At 36.1% G+C, this 22,497-nt stretch overlaps 1 protein-coding gene and 1 long non-coding RNA gene across 5 annotated transcripts in view; both read right to left on the minus strand.

The window, feature by feature from the left end:
* The window catches only part of CAMKMT (calmodulin-lysine N-methyltransferase), a 412,109-nt gene that overhangs the window by 313,584 nt on the left and 76,028 nt on the right, over positions 1-22,497 (minus strand). The window lies entirely within an intron of this gene.
* LOC129531568 (uncharacterized) overlaps positions 16,918-22,497 on the minus strand; it is a 42,463-nt gene continuing 36,883 nt past the window's right edge. The window contains exons 4-5 of the long non-coding RNA XR_010129986.1: positions 19,150-19,223; positions 16,918-18,918 (exon numbers count right to left, since the gene is read on the minus strand). This is a non-coding gene — a long non-coding RNA (uncharacterized lncRNA). The remainder of the gene's footprint in view (positions 18,919-19,149; positions 19,224-22,497) is intronic.

The following is a 22,497-nucleotide window of genomic DNA, read 5'->3' on the forward strand; positions in this document are numbered from 1 at the left end:
TAGCCAGGTGTGGTGGTATGCGCCTGTAATCTCAGCTACTCGGGAGGCTGAGGCTGGAGAATCGTGTGAACCTGGGAAGTGGAGGTTGCAGTAAGTGGAGATCATGCCACTGCACACTCCAGCCTGGGTGACAGAGCAAGACTCTGTCTCAAAAAAAAAAAAAAAAAAGAATCTATCACTCACTGAAACTGTATTATGTCTTTGTTTACTAGTTTATTACCTCCCCTGTAAAGAAAAAAAAGTAAGCTCCAAGAGGACAACCACATCACCAGTGTCCAATGCAGTGCCTGAAATAAATGGGTGCTCAACAAATGTTTTTAAATGAACAGAAAGTCCTCACAACACAAAATGAATTCAACAGAATTTGAACTGTTTTTGATAAGTTTGCAAAGCCAATATCCTCAAGTAAAAGTATAGAACTTTATAAATTATATATGAAAATACTCAATCACTAAAAAGACTCACAATTTTTTAAAACTTTGTTACTTTTCATATCCCCAAGACACTTACTACCCAACCCGTGTAACTGTGCCTACAGTTTAATTCCAAAGAAATAACACAGAGAATCTTTCAAATATACTCTTTTATTTTGAAACAAGTTATTTACATTTTTATGAAAATTATTTGCTATGATTCAAGATTAACAACAAAATGAAGGTAGTGGCTTTCTTTCCCTCTTCTGTTAACTATAGGTGGGAAAATGAGAAGCTTTGATTATGCAAATTAAAGCAGAATCTATTATCTCCTTTCTGATCTATGTCCTGAACATGGAGGGTTTTTAAGCCATGTTAGTTTCGCATATTAGGAATCACAGTCAGTTAACTATTGCTGCTAACTGATGGGCTGTATTTGCCAACTCTATCAGTTTGACTCAGCTTCCAGAGCTTAATGGTCCTCCAGGCTAAAAGAGAAAGCTGATCCATCAGGCTTGCATTAGCATAGAATCACACTCCAAGCTTATTGATGTGTGCTCAGGATAACTACCATCTCCAGCACCCAGCTCAGTCCATTATTTTCATTTTATCTCAAGTCATTTGTATGGCTGTCTGCCCCAGTTAAAGCTCCAGCAAGACTTAAATGAATTTTTGAGAAAGGAGACAAATGCCCCCTGAACTTTTGGCACTTTGCTATCAAGGCTTGCTAACATAAAATATACTAGTACTATTCTTAGGGCCACTTAGTGAGCATATCGAGAATAGCCTATTGCGGGGGATATGGGGGAGTCACTTACTACTCTATTAGCCATCAAGGAGTGTGATGATTAAATGATTTTTTAACTGTAATTTTAAAGCACTGTTCTGATTTCTGCTGAAAGCTATTTATAAAAATAAATTTCATAACAGTTACATCTTTGCTGCTTAAATACCTTTCTCTTTTAAAATACAGAACACACACTAAAATAAATGTTCTAAATAATAATACATTTCATCACCTAGGGAAATGTTACATTTAATGGTAACAAGAAAAACAACAATCTATAACAACCAGGCATTTAATGTGCACAAAACCCCATAATAAGAAGGGATTTAATGTGTGTATAAACCCTGTAATGGGTTTGTATATAATCAGGCATTTGAGGTATACATAAAATGACTTTAATTGTAAATCTTTAAAATGAAAATAAAATGCTTGTGTAGCTGTTTTGAATATACAATAACTATTGAAATTCTAAAGCTGGTCTTCAAAACTATGTTCTATGAATTTACATAGTGCTTACAACTATAATTCTGAGAGAACCTGAAAAGGGTACTATTCCTAAATCTTTTTTTTTTTTTCCCACTTAGAAATGTCTACAGAGGAAGAGCAGCTGGCCCAGATCCCACAATAAGTAAGTACACCTAAAACTCAAAAAGTTGGTGGTGCATGTTGAATTTGTTTATCTGTCACTTAAAACTTCAGAATGTGATATTTTTGCCTACTTGTCTTATTTTTATACTTGAGAAGTTAAAACCCAATCTGAGAGTCCTTCCATCCCAAGTAACTTTCCTCTTTATGTACACAGTTACGTACAGCCTTTAGAAACCTCGTATTACTGCAACTGGAAGAGGAAGAAGAAAAAAAACACTTTTAAACAATTTAATCTATCAAGTATTGCTATAGGAGTATTCATTTGTAATCGCCTTTCATCGATTTCTCTCATCTCCCTAGAGAGAATGGAAAGTTAACATTTGTAAACTGTTAAAACACTACAGAAAAGCTGGTTGTTAGATTAAAAATAGATTCTGACACTTGCATCCTTACAAGATGAATAATTATATAAAAACGTCTTTCTAAATGCTGTTTTCAATTCTGAGAAGCACAGTAAGACTGAACAGCACAAACCCCTAAAAGTAGACCTTTTCATCTTAAATGTACTGGCAGAATGGTGAATAAAGAAGCTGACATTTATTGAGCACCTACTTTGTGTCCAGACAGTATTCACTTACATGATCTCATTTAACCATGTGAAATATACCACAGGTTTGGTTTGATTACTCTCTATTTACAGAGTTTTCACGAGGTGACCCAGTCATTTGCTAAAAGTCAAAGCTGGCAGGGCGCAGTGGCTCACACCTGTTATCCCAGCACTCTGGGAGGCCGAGGCGGGCGGATCACTTGAGATCAGGAGTTTGAGACTAGCCTAGCCAACATGGTGAAACCCTGTCTCTACTAAAAATACAAAAATTAGCCGGGCATGATGGCACATGCCTGTAATTCCAGCTATGTGGGAGGCTGAGGTGGGAAGATCGTTTGAACTGGGGAGGCAGAGGTTGCAGTGAGCCGAGAATGCACCACTGCACTCAAGCCTGAGCAACAGAGCGAGACTCTGGCAAAAAAAAAAAAAAAAAAAAAAAAGTCACAAAGCTACAAAGTCCTAATGCTAGATCTGTGTGTCCAAACCCAGATTAATCTGACTCCAAAATGGGGGATGTTCTTTACACTAATGTGCAGGCTGTTCCATGCTTCCAAGAGAATCTGAGGGTTCACTATTCATTTGCAGGGGAATGGCTTATCCATCAGCAAGCAGCCATGGAGGAACTAGCTAATTCAACTTTGTAACATCTGGAATTTCTGTTGAGAATTTCCAAAAGAAGAAAACAAATATTGAGGGTTTCTAATCTATCTTTGCTTTCTCTTCTTACTTATTTCTAGTTTCAAAGACTCTTGTACACTAGGCACTTTTAAGAAATATGACTTAAGGGCCGGGCACAGTGGCTCATGCCTGTAATCCCAGCACTTTTGGGAGGCCGAGGCGGGTGGATCACGAGGTCAGGAGTTTGAGACCAGCCTGGCCAACATGGTGAAACCCCATCTCTACTAAAAATACAAAAATTAGCCGGGCGTGGTGACACGCACCTGTAGTCCCAGCTACTTGGGAGGCTGAGGTGGGAGAATCGCTTGAACCCGGGGGGTGGAGGTTGCAGTGAGCCAAGATCATGCCACTGCACTCCAGCCTGGGTGACAGAGCGAGATTCTGTCTCAAAAAAAAAAAAAAAAAAAGAGAAAGAAAATAAAAAGAAAGAAATATGACTTAAGGCAAGTTGGCAAGTTGGTACTCTCAGAAGGAATTTATGATCATCTTTTGCCTTCCAGAAAGTGATGTTAACCAAAAAACAAAAGAGTCATCTCCATTTTTTAAGTATACAGAAATATATGCAACCATACATGTTTTTATTTGTATGCAGAAAATAACTCTGGAAGAATACAAAAGAAATTAGTCATTGTGGTTATTTCCAGAGAGGGAAACTGGGTTGATGAAGGACAGATGGAAAGGAGACTTTTCACAGTTTGTACTCTTGAGGCCATTTTGAACTTTGAATCATATGAGCATAGTACATATTCAAAATATATATACTTACATACAAATATAAATAAATCATATTCAACTATCTTTACGATGAATGCTAATCAGTGTCACTGCAGCTACACCTAATGCAATAACTGGCTTATGAATACTGTACTTCACTAAGTATTTTAAATAGAATTTATTGTAATGATATAGCTGAGAAGCTTGCTTGAATGAGTTAAGAGTTAGTATCCCAGACACTAGCTTTGTAGAAAACATAATTGGGCTGGAGAAGGAGAAATCGTAAAATAGGAAAATAGGATAGCTGATTAATGATCTCCCAGAGAAGAAGGAAAAGAAAAACATTTAGCATGAGGATTTCTGCTATGATTGTAATGAAGATCACGAAGACAAGCAGAGGTAGGCTGCCTTGGCCAAAACATCTTTTCTTATAAGTCCCATCTCCCCAGGCATATTTACCATTTAAACAAAAAAGGAAGAGTTACTACTGATGGTGATATCTTCATTTTCCCCTGGTTGCTTCCCCTAAAAGAGAAAGAATGACATGTATAGAAAAGGTAAACTTGGCTGTAGTCAAAGCTTTTCATTCCAAGGTCTTTTTGTTTCTTCTTTCACAAGAATGTACATATTTATATAATAATTCTGAGAAATAGAGGGTAAGAGGGCTAAAAGACCTAAATATTCTTCTACAACAAATAAAGACAGTTAAATGTCACCTGATAACCTATTCTTTACAATATATAGATTCTGTTATTTCTCTTAGGAAAGAACTAGGATGTTTACCAACCCTATAGTCAGATTACTTCTATTTATAACCTATAACTCTTTTGTTGTAATTCAAGTCCTTCATCACTAGTGAAAATGAACACTTGTTTTCATACGCACATAAATAAATCCTTTCACTTAAGTTACACATATTAAGTATCTAATATGTACTAGCAATATATTTGGATTCATGTTGACCTGACTTTTACTGAACAAATATTTGAGTTACACAAGGCACCATTTAGGTTACAAGACTGGTAGCATACAGCACGTTCCCTATCCTCAAAGAGTTTACTAGTAGGGTAGAAGCTATGATTTCAATATTTTATAAATCCCATCCCATGCTACTTAATATTTATGAATGATAAATATTAACCAAATGGAACTGAATTCTCATTTAGACTTTCCTTTTTCAAAGTTAGGATTCCTGATAACTTTAATCTTCAATTAAGGACCAACGTTTTTGACACACAGCATTCCAACTACAATGAATTCTGAAACAACAATAGACTACACAAATTAAGCTCTTTTTGCATTAAAAAAATAGCTTTTTAAGAATTTTAAATGTTTAACCCATGTGATCCTTATACTAACCCTGGGAGTTGTGATTTTTGTTGCAAATAAAGAAACAATGACACAAAGTGGTTAAATAACTTGGTCAAAGTTACACAGCTAGTGATAGGGCTTAAGCCCAGGCAGTCAAGCTCCAGACAGAATGTGTCTTAACCAGCAAACAATTTTGACTCTCAAGACACTAGTTTAAGAACTTTTCAATGGGTATGCTTCATTAGACCATATCCCATTAAATTCTTACAGCTGCAATGAATGACAATTGGGTTGGAAACCTTCTCAATATCTTTCAAACCACTGCCATATCCCATTTTCCTGAAGCCCTTACAGTGTATCATGGCAACGCAATTTCTTCTCTTCTTCCTGCACTGCTCAGACCTCAAAGTTCAAAGGGCAAGCAGAAAGAAAAATGAAGTCACATAACACAGAAAGCATCCACTGGAATCGCTGGTGACTTCTTTCATCTTGCCCATCTTCAGAGATAAGCCTCCTTCTAAAAAAAATCTATCTCTAGGCTTCGTTCTGGAATCCCCAGTCCTACTTTCACGTTTCACAGTTTCCTCCTCACAAATAACGAAATGCGACTAATTATTTTGTTAACCCAGTATGTGGGTACCATGAATTTCTTCTCAAGTTATTCTGAGATCAAGAAAGTTAAAATACCTTTCAAGTGCTTATCTTAGCATCTCATGATGCCATAGAGAAGCAGGGCTAATGTGATGATGCCCTTCTGCCTCATACAACGTCCTCTATCCATGGGTAAATTAAGATTTCAAGAGGGTCACTTCACAACAAAATCAAGAGTTCAAAGACCAGGCTACAAACTGATGGTACTGTTGCTAGAAATAAGCTGGATTCTGTTAGATAAATAATATCCTCTCTAGGTTTAAATAAAATGTTTATAGATGTGTACCAATTCTTTCACGTCAAGAAATTCTTTTGATTCACTGATACAATACAATTCTAAAGAGTACAGTAGTGACCTAACATGAAAGCCTCTCCAAAAATGCTTGACTTCTACACAGATTCATTGCTATATTAGGTTTGGGGCCATTATGCCTTCCAAGAGATAAGTAAAATAGAGAAACAGATCAGAAATGGAAAAAAATCTACTGGCTATTAAAAATGATTTGTTTTATTATCCTACTTCAAGGCATAGTTACTAAGCAAAGCTAACTCTTAAGTTCCCAGTGCCTTGGGAACCCAGAGGAGGTGCCCTGGAAGCATGAAGGGGTAATGAAGACCCATGAACAAAGCTTTCTGGCAATGCATTTAGAGGGGGATTTCTGACAATTTTAAAATTTTCACCACTGCTATATATTTAGTTTATTTTACTGGTAGGGTCAGAAACATTATTGGATATTGGGTAAAGTACTCAGTTTACTTACTTTGTTCACCCAGATTTCGTTGAGTAATGTATTTTTCAAGCCACATTTAACACAATGCATAACGTTGAACCTGGAGTCTCTATTTTAAAAGCTCTGGCAATTAGCTCAACTTAGAAAAAATAGCAATTAGAATTCTCAAACAATTTCTGCTGTAAACAGAAGAGAATGAAATAACTCACTCTGACTTACCCTATTATTTTTCATAGTATGAGTTAAAAATATATGTTTTATTTAAGAATTGCAGACGAAGCTTCTCCAACTTATTTTTTAAGAGTTGTCAAAATCAGATGTTACCGTCTCCTTATTCTTAGTAAAAGAATTTCTCTAAAATATAGTCAGGCAGACATTTTCCTTCTCTCTCTCAATGGTATTTTGTCTAATTCTTACTTTCATTAAGACAACACTGCCTCAAGCTTTATATCCATTTCCAAAGGCTATCTTATTTCTTAAAACTACTTGTTTTAAACTCTGAAAGACTAAAAAGCAGCATTGAAAAACACCTCTTAATCTTATAGTTGTTTTATTAGACTATTTCACCCATGGCAGGAAAGAAAAATGAGAAATTTCATTTTAAACCTAGGTTCTAGAAATGATGTTTCAGTAATTCATTAAAGTATTCATTAAAAGCTGATTACATATTCTTAACAGTAACATCTGCCCCTCTCCACAAAATGGACAATAAAATTATCTTTTAATAAAAATGTTTGCGCTATAAACTACATGATACAAATTTGCTTAAACCAAACTGAATCCATTCTCTATACTAAAGATGACAAAAATTATCCCACTAGCTGAATTTCATCGCCAAGCTGTCAACTTGAATTTCTTCTGTTTAAAAATAGCTGTTCATTACATTCAGTAATGGGCTGTCAAAGCACTACAGCACTGAACCTGTATCATACACAGAAGCAATTGGGCAATGTGCATTATTATGTTTGGATTACTTGCATTCTTTACAAGACCCCTGGGCTAATTTTAAATGAGATGGTTCACTTGAACTAAATCAAAACGTATTTTATTTTACCTTAGAGCTAATAGATATTTTCCATTTATGACTCACTAGTACAAACATTAATAGCAGGTAAAACAAAAACCTTATTGAACATATATGTGAGTATAAGTAAATATGCACATATGTATGTTTATGGATTTGTATGTGGTTTTGCTCCCTACAGCCACATCTACTTTTAATAATAGATGATTGAATTACAACACAAGACACACCAAATTAGACAATAGTGCCAATATGTGAGCAAGCATTGTCGTCTCCATGAATACATGATAAGTTGTTAACTGGAAGCATCACTCCTGCAGCATATAGTCTTTGATATTTTAGCATAGTAAATCAATTAGACATCTTTTAAACTAGCTAATGTATAATAATTCACCATATAATTTAGCATGGGATATTGTGAACTAGTATAAAAAGACACATAAAACCTGCAGCCGAACCATTCTTGCCCAGCATGATATCATAACCCCAAAGGCATCCAATAATGGCTGCAGGATATCAAAGGGATGGTAACTAAACTGATCACAGATGACTTGTAAATATATCTAATGAATGCAAGAACTAGGTTAATCATTTGTAAAATTTTTTCACTAGTCTTTATTTTCATTAATAAAGAGAGGCTACTTGCAAAGTCATGTAAAAACAGATTATAATACAAAGGTTAAAGATAAATTTTAGTTAAAAATTATCTCTAGGTTTCCAACTTTGGAATATCAAAGGTAAAATGACTTATAAACTCTTATTTCAGCAAAATTAAACTCTGTAAGCCAAGTGTGCCATGAAAGATTTCAGGGAAGAAACAATAGTAATATTTTTTGTGTGTTTAATATCAATTTCTTTAAAAAGGAGGTAGGTGGGGAGCCCACATATATTTAAACATTATTTCTATGATTCAATAATATATCAGGCACACATGTGGCAAACAGTTGAATGAAAACAGTAAGAAAAGCACCCCCAAAATGCAATGGTTGCATTTATTTAAGGAAAAAATTCTCTCTCAATATGAGATAACTGGCACTATGCCTAGTTAGAAGCTTAATAAGCAATATTTATTGATACTTTTCCCATTCCAAAGTCCACTGGAAAGCATATTCATTCTATGTTAAAGAATACACACCCACATTTTATTCCTAAAACTCTCCAAACACTTCATTTCATCATGGCTCCTTTAACAAAATGGAAAATTATTCTGGCTAAGAATCTACTTTTGATGTAATTACCCTAATTTAGTTTAAATAACGCCTAAGTTAGCTTTTTAAACCACCAGCTAAAATATGAATGGTATATAGTATATATATTTAACAATTAAAAGCCAGTTTTATATTTTCTAACTCACTAAATGTGTGATATTATCAATATATATTATATGGTATTTGCATTGTTATGCTTAGATAAGTAAAAGAAACTTAAAATATCTAGGTTTTTTTTCAAAAATGGAATAAGGTTTTTGGCTATTGACTATTACAATCAAAATAGAAAGCTTTTTTTCTCTAAAATTGTCTCATGAAAATTTCAAACATACAGCAAATGTGAAAGAGAAGCAAATTTTACAGAGAAGACCATATACCTACCACCTAGATTCTATCCTTAACATTTAACCATGCTTGTTTTATCACATATCTAGCCATGTAAAATAGAAAGTTTTGATAAAAAGGTAAACATATTTCACAAGAATAAATGAAATAAAGAATAGCAAAAAGAGGATAATTCTTTACTGAATAAAGAACTTCTAAGGATAGTAGTTACTGCTTTTGATTACAGCCAGATTCTCATAAATGATCATCTGCATTTTTTAAAACTATATCACTTTCTGTTAATAGAGACAACTGAATCTAAATTAATTCTATAGTAGATTCTAACTATTATATCTTAATTTGAAAGGCAAGGTTAGGACAGTAAAGGTAGAAGAACACCAGCCTCTTGGAAAGAACAGATCCTCCAAAAAACAAAAACCTTTTTAGTTTGTTTTTGAGTTATAAAAAAAGGATTAGGGTAATGATTTTTCTAATCATTAATGTATCAGAAATGAAAACTATTCAACACTTTGTCTACTGTAATACATGTACATGAGAAACAACTATTCTACTTCAAACCTCTAATACAACAAAAGAATACCACCCATGGTATTTTCTTTAGGAACTAAATGTGTTTCTTTTGCTATGATAAAATTATTTTTTAATTAACACACAAGATTCTGGCAGATTTAGGAAGTTTACATCCTTTGTGCTTTTCACTTATTTTATTTACATGGGAAACTAGATTTAAAATTTGAGTTGCAAACAAGAAAACTAGTTTAGCCTCTAACTTTCATTTTCTCAGATGAACACTTCCAAAGAATGTTGAGTACTGCTTCCTCAAATCCTTTGATTGGGCACTTCCTGCAAAACTTCAACAAGTCAGAGAGCACAGACAGTTGGAAAACAAGAGGCAAAGCACATTTTTAATGCTCAAATAATCTTTGATAAATTAAAGATTTAAGTGGGAGAAAATTTCTAAATCTCAAAGCCCACTATTAAATCAATTTTTAAATAGCATTACTAGAGCTATGACATTGTGATTTTTGTTTTATTGAAATATTTTTCACACCCAAAATTACTCTGGACTCCACAGAGAAATAGTGAATTGTACTTTTTTATTCCTCTTTTTTCAAATACGAAAGAAATGCTAATTAAAGTGAATAAGCATTTCAAAATTTATTAACCAAAATTGAAATTAGCTTTAATTTGAATATTTGGTTTTGAAACTGTATATGAAAATATATGGGTGAAAGTGTATCTAAAAATATATTAGTGTATACAAGATTCTCTTAATCACCATAAACTATGTTTAAGCAAGTTTAGAATGCTTCATAACCCCTTTTAAGGTTTGTATTTGTTGATGAACCAACAATGTTTGGCATAATTAACGCTAAGATCTTCAAAACTCAATGACTGAAAATAATTGCTTCTCTCTTTTCTTTCCTGAGTACTCTGAAGCTGAACCTAAAGATTTAGAGCTGACTGGACAAATATAAAGGATGTCAAAAACAGTGACCACTGACATGCCATTCAAGGCACATGGAAGAGAGCTCAGGCTTGAATGCCTCTAAACTGCTCATTGGTAAGATCAGCTATCAGTGAGACGCAGTGTAAATCAGCATTATTCACTGAGCCTGCTATGACCTTAAAATCATTGCTCCTGGGGTATGTTCACCCACCAATTAGTTTATATGCTCACTGGAAATCCACTGCTCAGTAAAAGCATCGGTCCCTCATTCCACAGTGTTGATGAAGTGTGTGTGATGGCTTTCTCTTCACAACTTCACCCCTAAAGCTGACCCATCTCAAGTTGAAGCATTCAAGTCACTTGAGCATCTCTGGATTATCATGGATTTCGCTACTTAACTTAAAAACTACTATACTTTAACTTATTTGATAAACACAAATGTTATAGTGATCATAAAAGGACATATGTAACACAATGTAAAAATTAGAACTGAATTTACCAGTCCTCCAAAGGAAAAAAATTTCTAGTACTAACCCCCTCCAAAGATTTACTAAGGAACGTAAAATATCAGAATCCCTTTTACTTGTGAAAGTGTTATTTCATGTCAGATACTTGTTAATAGTGTTGAAAGAAGAAATTTCCTTGCTGTTTTTAAGCAAGTATTAATTAGCATACATCTGCCAATGCTATTGTTTCTAAAACATTGAAGAAAGATATTATTTTCTCCTTTTGGGCAGTGTAAAGTCTAAAGAATAAAAAGAAGCATATGTGAAAAATAATTTTAAGATAATATGATATGACATGATAAAAGGTTGATCTAGAAATGAGAAAAAAGAAAGAGATCACCAAGATTTATTGAGATATAAACTACTGAGATATAAAAACCGAAAGGACAGCAGAAATTGGATAACTGGGAAGAAAATTAGTGGTGGGTTATACAAGTAAAAATATCCTGAAGATAACTAAACAGTTAAACAAATTATCAGGGCTGAGGGTATATCAGCACAGAGATGGTCAGTTGAAATCACATGCATGGGTTTATTTTCAAATAACTTGAGGATAGAGTTTGGGAATAAAACTGTCCCAATTTTTCCCCTTCAGGTTCTCACAAGGGGAGAAAATCTTCCCCCTACATGAAGGGGTCAACATTTAACTCATTTCTAACCTGCTTCTTGGAAAATGATCTGATTGAAGTTTTGTTTTGTCTTTAACAGGTTTATTAAGACATAATTTACATGCCACAAAGTTCACCCAGTTAAATGGTACAACTCAATAGTTTTTTGTGTATTTACACAGGTGTGCAAACATTGTCGCAATCAATTTTTCAACATTTTCATCACCCCCAAAAGAAACCCCATTCCGTCCATACTCCCTAGTTTCCTGCACGAGGCAACTACTAATCTACTGTCTCTACAGATTTGCCTGTTCTAGACCGTTCATATAAATGCTATCTTAAAATAGTCTTTTGTGACTGGATTCTTATACTTAGCACAATGTTTCTGAGGTTCATCCAGGTTGTATCATTAATTCATTCATTTTTATTGCTGAAAAATATTCCATTGAATAAATATACCACATTTTGTTTATCCACTCACTGATTTACAGCGATACAAAATAATGCCTCAGAATAACAGTTTATAACATATGCATATACATAATCATTAGTGAAAAATCTGTTTACAGAGGTGAATTACATGTCACATTAGTTACACGTGTGTTCTTAGTTGGGTGGACTTTATATACAGAATTAGTAAGGTTAACTTACAAGATAGAATACATAATTACTAAACTCTCATAATACCAAGCCTTAATAGCTGTGAAGACTTAGTAAAAATAATAAGAAAGCAATACTTAAATAGTTAAATATATGTATGTCCAAAGACCCAGCAATCTTATACCTGGGTGTACAGCCCAAAGAAATTCTCACGCAGCACCATTTATTGTAGTACAGAATTGAAGACCCTCTAGGGAAGTGGACAGGTAAAGTGTAGTGGATATTTATCATGCAATACTATAGATAGCTGACCCTTGAACAACACAGGTTTGAAATGTGCAGATACACTTACATGTGGATTTTTTTTCAACTAAAGGCAGATGGAAAATACAACATTCCCCAGATGCAAACCCGTGCGTAAGGAGCAGTGGGTGGTGGGGTGCTTTTCATATATGCAGTTTCTGCAGGGTCAACTTTCAGATGTGACTGTGTGTGGATTTTGGTATAGAACTGGTTAGTTCCCCACATGTACCAAGGGACAATTATATTCACCAGATGCAACAAACTGGATGAATGTGCAGCAATGTGAATAAATCTTGTAATAAATGTTAAGTGAAAAAAAATTAAGAAACAGAATACAATCTCTAGCATTATACCACTTATAAATTTAAAATACATATCCCAAACAATAGAACGCATTTTATAAGAATACATTAAAACAGACAGACAAATGAATTAAAAAATAAAGTGGCCAGACAGGGACCAATGATGATAGTGTGCCATAAACTGAAAAATACAAGTTGCTCAATGCTCTGTATGTAAGGTCACAGATTTTTTGGGGGGAGTATTATTTTTCAAAAATATTTGCTGCCCCTACCTACAGAAGGATTATACTTTTATGCCCTACTGACAACAGGCTTCGCCATGTAAATTGCTCTGGCCAATAAGATGTGAAAACATTACTGTTTGAGAAGTAGTACATGGGTTATTGTGCCCTTTTTCTATCCACTACAAGTGTTCAAGAAGTTGCTTATTGATCCCAGGTTGCAGATTGCAGACAACATGAAACATGGCCACAATAAACCCAAGATAAACATGCAACATGAAAGAAATGTTAGTGTTGTAAGCCACTGAGGTTGGGGGGGATGGGCTGTTTATTATTGCAACATAACCTATCCCACTATGACTGATACATTCACATATATCAACACGGCAATTAAATCTCTTTATCCAAAACTACTGTAGGCACTAACGTTATGAATATTTGGAGGAGGGATGTGATACAAAATACAGCTCTTACCTTTAGGAATATTATAACAGAATTACATAAAATGAGGAGAATAAAAGGAATCAACTATTCCAGTGAAAAGCATACTCGACAATGAGTTATAAAATGTGAGTTTTAATCCTACTCTCTCTATTTACTAGCCAAATGTCCTATGCCAATCTCTTAACCACCAGGAATCTCAGTTTCCTTATCTGAACATTAACAAAGCACAAAGCAATATACAGATGCATCATATCTCCACTCAATAAAACTCCAACTTTAAACAAAGATAAATTAAAATTGATTATTTACTCTTGTCTTAAATGGTCCAATGTACCAAAGTTTTGTGCACATAAGCTTGTCAGGAATACGAGTTACATTAAATAAAGAACACCTGGATAATCAAGTATAGACTACCTTCATAAATGCTAACGTGGAAAAGGAATAAGGAAAAGCCCAAATGTAAATCATAACATGTGTATGTATAACAACAACAAAGGTAATGACACAGGTATGGCCAAATCTTGTGGGTATGATGAGGAATGACAGAAGATAAACTTTAGATAGAAAGACTGTGATGATGAAAGGCCTCAATGCTGGACTGAGATGCCTGCTTTGACACCACAAACCCTGTGGCAGCACAACAAGGTATACAGTGTGGTGGAAGACTGAGATGGAGGCCTCTGGGTCGGAACTTAAGTTGTTGAAGTGAATGAGAATATAAGGGAAAAGGCTGGGCATAGTGGCGCATGCCTGTAATCCCAGCACTTTGGGAGGCAGAGGTGGGTGGATCACTTGAGGCCAGGAGTTCAAGACCAGCCTGGCCAACATGGCAAAACCCCGTCTCTACTAAAAATACAAAAATTAGCTGGACATGGTGGCACACACCTGTAATCCAAGCTACTCGGTGGCTGAGGCATGAGAATTGCTTGAACCCAGGAGGCAGAGGTTGCAGTGAGCTGAGATCACAACACTACATTCCAGCCTGGGCGACACAGCGAGACTCTGTTTCAAATAAATAAATAAATAAATAAATAAATAAATAAAGAATATAAGGGAAAGACCAAATCTGGGAGGCTCTGAGAGTGAATAATCAACGCAACTGAACCTGACACATAAGTGGCATTCAGTAAATATCTGTTGCCAGGCGCAGTGGCTCACACCTGTAATCCCAGCACTTTGGGAGGCCAAGGTGAGCCGATCACCTGAGGTCAAGAATTTGAGACCAGCCTGGCGAACATGGTGAAACTCCATCTCTACTAAAAATACAAAAAATTAGCCGGGTGTGGTAGCACACACCTGTAGTCCCAGAGGTTCTCCAGCGACCCCTTTATACTTGGCTGTCACATTCCCCCCTCTAAAGAAGTATGTCTAACTGACATTAGAATAAGGATAAAGATAAGGATGAAGACAGATCTTAACTGCTTCCTGCTGACAGAGGGTCTTGTTTTGGGGAAAATGGCAGTCAGAGGCCTATCTAAGAGTTCCTGGCAGAAGGGGTCATTGTCCCAGACTTCAAGACTTTGGTTGCATGACCATTTGGAGTTTGATGGTCTGAAAGTAAGAAGAGACAAACTGGGTTATTAGAAAACATGTATTAAAATGAAACAAGAGGAGGGGGCTGAGGACAACTCAAAAATCCTGAGGCCTTTTACCAGTTTGCATGGGGAGAGGAAGACCAAAAGCCCAACCGGTAAAAAAAAAAAAAAAAAAAAAAAAAAAAACTACCCTTTTGCCGACATGTTGGACTTCCCCTGAGCCCAATCCTAAGCCAACCAGTTTAAGGTTTGGGAAATTAACTTTTCCCAGTTTGGAGGGTGCATCTTAGGGGAATGTCCCGTAGTATGGAGACACAATTACCTATCTGTGAAGAGAGAACCAAGGAGGAGAAAAGAAAAAAGAGGGCATTTTTCAAGGGAATCCCAGGGGTTCAGGATGCATTTGAAAGGGATACAAACTGAAGATGAATGGCTACTCATCTAGAAAGAGGGGAGCAGGCATCCCTGGTTCCCTTCTCTTCCTAGCAAATACCTGGGGTATGTGAGGGAAAGAAGGAAGTGAGTCCTCTTTCCCTCTTCCATCCTTGCATCACTGAGTCCTAGAAACCATAACAGGTGCCACTCATGCATGCCAAAGCAGTTTGTACCCATGAAGCAGGGAGGGCCTAGAGAATAGGAATTATCTGCTCTCACCTATGTCTCTATCCCTGCTACTGTCAGTAGCCTTGGAGTTCCCAGGACCTCATTTATGCCATGAATATTAGCTTGACCTTTATCCATGAAATGGGAGGCTTGGCTTAATTGGCAGAAACTAGCCATGCTCACCTGCACTGTGCCTTTTAACCTCTATTATCATCTGCCTCTAGATCCCTTAGATCCAGTTTTCTTTCCTAGGGCTTTGACCCGAAGCTTGGAATTGAATTTGGGACAAAAATGTGTCTTGGGGGGTTGCATGGACTCCTTTTCATAAGCCGAATGCTAAGGTCAAACTGTGGAATTGAGTCCTCCTTGGATGTCTTGTGACATGCCCAGATAACTGGTAGCTATAGTTATGCTTGCTAAGATTTGGGTACATGGTGCTTGGCGTTGGTTAGCTCCCATGCTCTTACTTTCCCAAAAAGGAAACCTCTGGGTGATGGGCACCCTATTTATTCCCATCACCTGGCAGGATTTGCAGGATAATTGCTCTGAAAGAACTAGAATATTAATCCAGATTTTTACACACACATGTATGTGTGTATAACTTGAACAGTAGCTTAACATCCACAATAAAATTTTGTAACAGATTACTAATTTGTGGCTTATACACATTTAGAAAATAACGCAGGTTCAAAAGTAGACAAAAAGCATGTGTGAAGAACAAGTATGGGAAGTGTCAGAAGGCTCTTTCTTGCCCCTAACCTAACCATGGCCTTGACTTTTTAACATTTTTATCAGAGACTTAAAAACATAAAAGGTATGCCTATCAAAAGCTCATGTGACACATCTGGGAATGATACATATAATAACAGAATCAAAATTTTACATGATCTTGACAGCTTATAATACTGTCATTCACATATCCGACAATTCTAAGAAATTATTTCATGGATTTCATTTCTGTCGCCTCAAAAAATACTAAATTCCTCAAGGCAGGACTGAATTTAATGCTCTTTCAAAATCTCCTATGGTATCCAACACGGTGCTGGGAACATAGTAGGTATTTTATCAATATTTAAAGAATTGAGTTGTATGTATCAAGTACACGTGTAGAAAAGTTTAGAATAAATCACTCACCTATGCAACATATCTTCTTACTTTTCCTTCAGGCCGTAACACTTATCTCCTTCAAAGACCTCTTCCAAATGGAATTTTTCCAGCATACCCTTCTTGTGTTCTGCCTTAGACCCTTAAAAGACTACTATAAATAAAATTTTACAAGACATTTAAAAGCCTTTGCACTTTTTCTTTATTTTTGTTTCATTATTATGCCCAATTCTGTGCCATTAGACTTTAAGCCCACTAGGCAGCTTCAGTAGTATTTTAAAGCTTTTGCCATACATATTAGGTGAGAACAGATGCACTCCCTTCGCAGAGCTGCACAACATAACATTTTCATGTTACAATTCAGTATCATTGCAGCAAGATAAGCACACCCCATAGTCTAATTTAACAGACATGAAGAAGTCAAGCTCTATTGTTCAATGTCACAGCCAGCCAGCCCTGCATGATCAACCTTTATTCTTCTCTGGCTTCATTATGAGGATGATGCCTTTCAACTGTGGTGACTAAACCTGTTAAACTACAAAGCAAGAAATTTATAGAACCTTTAGAAGAGTAATACTGAACAGCTTAAATGTAAAACCTACAATTAAATTCCAAAACTAAGCACTTCACCCCCAAGAAAATGCTAAGTAGTTCTTCAGCAACATTCCTGATTTACATACCCCAAAGATGACAGGACTTATATACATACATGCTGCAGTGATATTAATAGTAATTTTTTTAAGTAATATTCAATATAAAAAATGGTAATATTAACCCATGCATTACAAAACTAATAAATTTCCCCATAGCATACCAGGGACAGGAGCTGTGATTTTTCATTTTCAAAAAGCCTCCTTTGTCAGAAGAAAAGCCCTGAGAGTAAAATATTTCAGTATAGTTCAGCGTTAACAATGGATATGCCATTAGATTACCATACAAGTGAATAAAGCACCAAATGATACGAACATTTTTTCACACTTTAGATTTTGATGTGAAATGAGTCTAATTATTTATTCATAGACTTTTCCTCTAAGGAGTTCAAAGAACTATATTTTAAATCTTCAAACACATATTTCCTAAGCTCTAAAATCTACCAGGTAGGACAGAAGAACGTGCTGCCGGGAAGAAGATAAAGAAAAGCGGCACAAAAGAAAAGGCTGGTTGGAAGAATTCAAGTACATTTCAAACATGAGGTGGTATATTTTATTCATTCATTTATTCTTGCAGTCACTCATTTATTGAGCACCTATTATGAAGTCTAGGTCTGTGCTAGATGTTAAGGATATGAAAACAATCCCTGCTCCAGCAGCTCATCAGAGAGAGGGATGACAGACAAATAAAGTGATAATTACGGTAGGTGCCTAGTGCTGCAACAGCAGGATGAACTAAGTACTTTGGGAGCACAAGGGATAGAACCAGTGGCCTGAAGGAATTTGGAAAGGCTTTAACAAGAAGGTACCATTTCAATTGTATTTAGAAACATCAGTAGAAGTCGGTCACAGAATTAAGAGGAGACCTTGAAGACAGAGGTAACATTATATTGAAATGCAAGGAGTCATCAAAAGGTTTGGCCTGAGAATGTGAGGAATACAATATGGCTTAGTAGCAAGAGATAACGTTTAGTGCCTAGAAACCATAGGTTTCAAGTCTGTTCTGTGAAGGACTACAAGGGTGCCATACTCATAGAAACCTTGGCATTAGACTAACAAAGCAAAATGAGCAGATGTAAAATATGTATACGTACATGTATGTATAGAGAGATATATATCATTTTTATGTATATAATTTTGCTTTATATATGTGTGTATATATATACACACAACTCTATGGGAAATGATAACCATTGCTCTTGGGCTTCTGACCTGCTCTCCACTAGAGCCACAGATGGGTTTGCAAGGCAAATGAAAGAACTGAGTCATACATACTTCTCTTTCATTCACCTTATCTAAGCAGTTCTTTTTCTCTCAGACTGGAGTCTTGCTTGGGTAAAAATGAGTATTTGGGCCAGACTCTGCTGCTGCTCTTTATTCCCAAGCTGCTACCAGCACATCTGTTTAGCAGCAAGGGAGCTACCTGCTTCTCAAGGGCCAATTTGAAGACCAGCCTAATAACTTTTCTTTAAAGTGCTATAGGGCAGCCTCTTTTGCTCTCCATCAGCCTTGTATATAGCTGCATACCGCAGGTGCTGAAAGAAAATGAAAAAACAAAAAACAAAGCTTAAGCCTTAGAGTTCTAGATGAAAGAGGGTATTTTCCTTGCCATTATATTATTTCAAGTATAAAAGCTACCATGTCAAAATGCACAGAAAACTGTGGTTCCTTATAAAATAAATATTAAAAAGGCAAGAATGATTTAAAGCTGTAAGGCTCCAAATCACCTTCTACAGTACAACTAGTTATATAAGAAGAATACATACCTACAGAGTGATATGGCAGAAGACGAAGCACTTTCTAAATTTCAAATTATATCTACAAATCTCAATGCACCAATCTGAAAGATATTCGAAGGCACTATATTAGTCAGTCTGTGTTGGGTTAAAAAAAAAAAAAAAAGAAGTATCAAGAGATAGTTAACCCTACCCTAAGATAGTGCAGTCTTTTTATACAGTTAATCATCTACATCTATTGAGTGCACAAGATGAAATGCTTGGTACTATGCCGTGTGCCATGAGAGAAAGCAGATAGAGTCTTAGTTCTAAAGACTCCTCAATTTGCAAGCTTGATGACACAGGCTAAGGATTAATTCCAACTCATCACTGTGAACCTGTAACTCACTTGTTATCCTAGATGTTATCACCCAGCAACACTGATTTAGGCAAATTATTAGTTACAATTTAAAGGTCAAAAAATCTTTTAATCCTGAAAACTCATGATGTAGGGAAGGAATAACTATTTTCCAGCAAGTCAAATGAAAAGGCACGAACTTCAAGTATCCAGACACCTCAAACTGAAAAAAAGACTTGGCATATAAACATATATTGAGTCACAGGAAAAGTGTTTTGATATTTAACAGACACCAAACAAGTGAGAAAAAAAATTGTTAAGGAAGAGGAACCAAAGGAATATATTAAGGGGAAGAATATGATTTAATAGGTGAATTCCCCCAGGTACTGGCCAGGTAAGCACAAGGTATGAACTTTCATTTCATGATGTGGAATTCAAATTAGTAGGGGTGGCAAGGCTAATTCCAAACAGGCCATTTTAAGAAAAGAGAAAATGTAAGTTAAGAGGATGAATGGAGAATTCTGACTACATCAAGTAAAACAGGGATTCTGTGAAAAATAATGCCATGATATTAAAAATGGATAATAAAAAAAATAAGGGATAAAAGGTTCTACAATTACGATCAATACCAATAGCACAGAATTCTAAGAGCATGTGATACTACTGTGGAAAATTAATGTCTTGGAAAGGAAGCAGCACTGTCTTAATACATCTTTCTGATAGAAATACTCTATAACATTCCTGTCCAATATAGTAGCCACATGTGGCTACTGAGCCCTTGAAATGTGCATTGAAATGTGAAATGGGGAGCTGAAATTTTGATTTAATTTATTAAATTAAATTTTATCATAATTCATTAAATTTAGAATTTAAAAAGCCACAGAGTTAGTGGCTACCATATTGGATAGTGCAGCTTAAGACTTAAAGTGTTTGTGTATCTTTTATAGGTGAAAGAGTGGGAAGAGCACATGCTATGAAGTAGGATCTGGTTTTCAAATGCCAGCATTGACATTTACTAGTATTTACTAGCATGGTGCCCTGGGGACAATCTGAATGTTGGGTTCTTCATCCAAAAAATAAAATAATACCGTATTTTCTATTACTGCTATCAAGACCCACTCTTTGTGTGATTTCCCTGAGGTCCCGAGGTTACATCAAGAGCCCAAGTTGGCTTTTAGAACCTCAGGAAACTCAAGGAAATCATGGGCTGCACTAGAATCATGGGATTAGAGGATGCAGCATCCCAAGTCCAGCTCAAATGAGTACATTTTTATAAGACCTGTGTAAGTAAAAACAAACAACAACAAACAAAACCCTTTCTAATTCAACACTCTTTACCTCTAAGCACTCTCCTTTCTCATTCTGACCTGCGCCATAAGAAGCCATATCCCATGACATGGAGGCACTGTCAGAAAAGATGAGAGGCTTGAGCCTGCCAATGAGACCTTTGTCTCCAAGTAGAAAATATTTATCTTCAGGGGTTTCATTCAGTAACTCTGTTGTTGGCTCCTGACATTTCCTGACTTATAGCATTCATAAGCCCTGGAAACGTTTTCAGATGGATGTAAGTCCTCCCAGCATATTGGCATTTCTTATTTATTTATTTATTTATTTTATGAGATGGAGTCTTGCTCTCCCGGGTTCACGCCATTCTCCTACCTCAGCCTCCTGAGTAGCTGGGACTACAGGCGCCCGCCACGATGCCTGGCTGATTTTTTGTATTTTTAGTAGAGACGGGGTTTCACCGTGTTAGCCAGGATGGTCTCGATCTCCTGACCTCGTAATCCACCTGCCTCGGCCTCCCAAAGTGCTGGGATTACAGGTGTGAGCCACTGCGCCTGGCCCATATTGGCAATTCTTGAATCCAGTATCAGCAGAAAGAATGTGAGGGGAAGCAACTAGAACCAACTCTACCAAAAAAGTTTTTCTATAAAAAGGAATCAAAAGAGGAGGTGGGTGGCAGGGAAGTGGAACAACAACTAGATTGGAAATGGGGTCAAGAGATAATTAGTTTTAAGAAGCGAAGTACTACATGTTTGTTTGCTGATGGAAATGACTCTACAAAGAAGGAGGAATTAAGGATGTAAGAGAGAGAGAGGATTAATTGTAGGATAAAGTCATTGGGGTGGTAAGAGAAGGATCTAGTTATACGAGAAAGAATGTAGTATAATAAACTATGTCCCAATGAGAGTTCTTAATGTTTTAATAACAAGTGATGGTGGTTTCAATTTGGGTTCCAAAAGACAGTGAGAAAAAAAAGCTGGTGGCTTCAAGAAAATGAAACTAACTGGCCAGGAAAGTATGGTTACTTTTCACTATAGCTGTTTCTTCTGTACCTGTCCCTTTGCTCAAGTCATCAGTTTAATTAAAACAGGTACAAAAATTATGAAACAATGTGGTGAGTAAAATGAGAGAAGGGTGCACAGGACACTATGCGGTTACCAAAAAAGGGCACCAACCAAGCTCAGGCAAGGGGTTAAGGGGATGCCGTGTCCATTTTCCCAGTAGGAGGGGCAGATAAGAGGAGATAGTCCTATGCAAGGGTGAGTTGAAACAAACAAAAAGCACACCTGGTACTCAAGAGGCTGAGGCAGGAGAATCACTTGAACCTGGGAGGCAAAGGCTGCAGCCAGCCGTGATTGTGCCACTGCACTCCAACCTGCACGACAGAGTGAGACTCCATCTCAAAAAAAACAAAACAAACAAAAAAAACCACACACCTGAGTAGTTCAGTGTCAAAAAGTATAAAGGTGGAAATGGTGAGAAATCAAACTGAAGACAGGTAGGGATCATATCTTTAAGGAACTCTATACTGCATTAAGAGCCTAACTTTCTGTCACAGACTAGTGTTTCCTAAACTTAAGCAATGTTATGTAAATGAATAGGAAAAAATTTATAGTTGTTGAGGACTACTCTGTTAACTCTTATTATTTTTGCAATTATAATTATTATGCACAAACACAAGTAAAACTTCCTCAAAGTTATAGCTTTTATATAACCATGAAACCAAAACAAGTTTATAAACTAAACACAAATGAAAT

The sequence above is a fragment of the Gorilla gorilla genome, chromosome 12 (assembly GCF_029281585.2).
Source record: "Gorilla gorilla gorilla isolate KB3781 chromosome 12, NHGRI_mGorGor1-v2.1_pri, whole genome shotgun sequence".
Taxonomy (NCBI): Eukaryota; Metazoa; Chordata; class Mammalia; order Primates; family Hominidae; genus Gorilla; species Gorilla gorilla.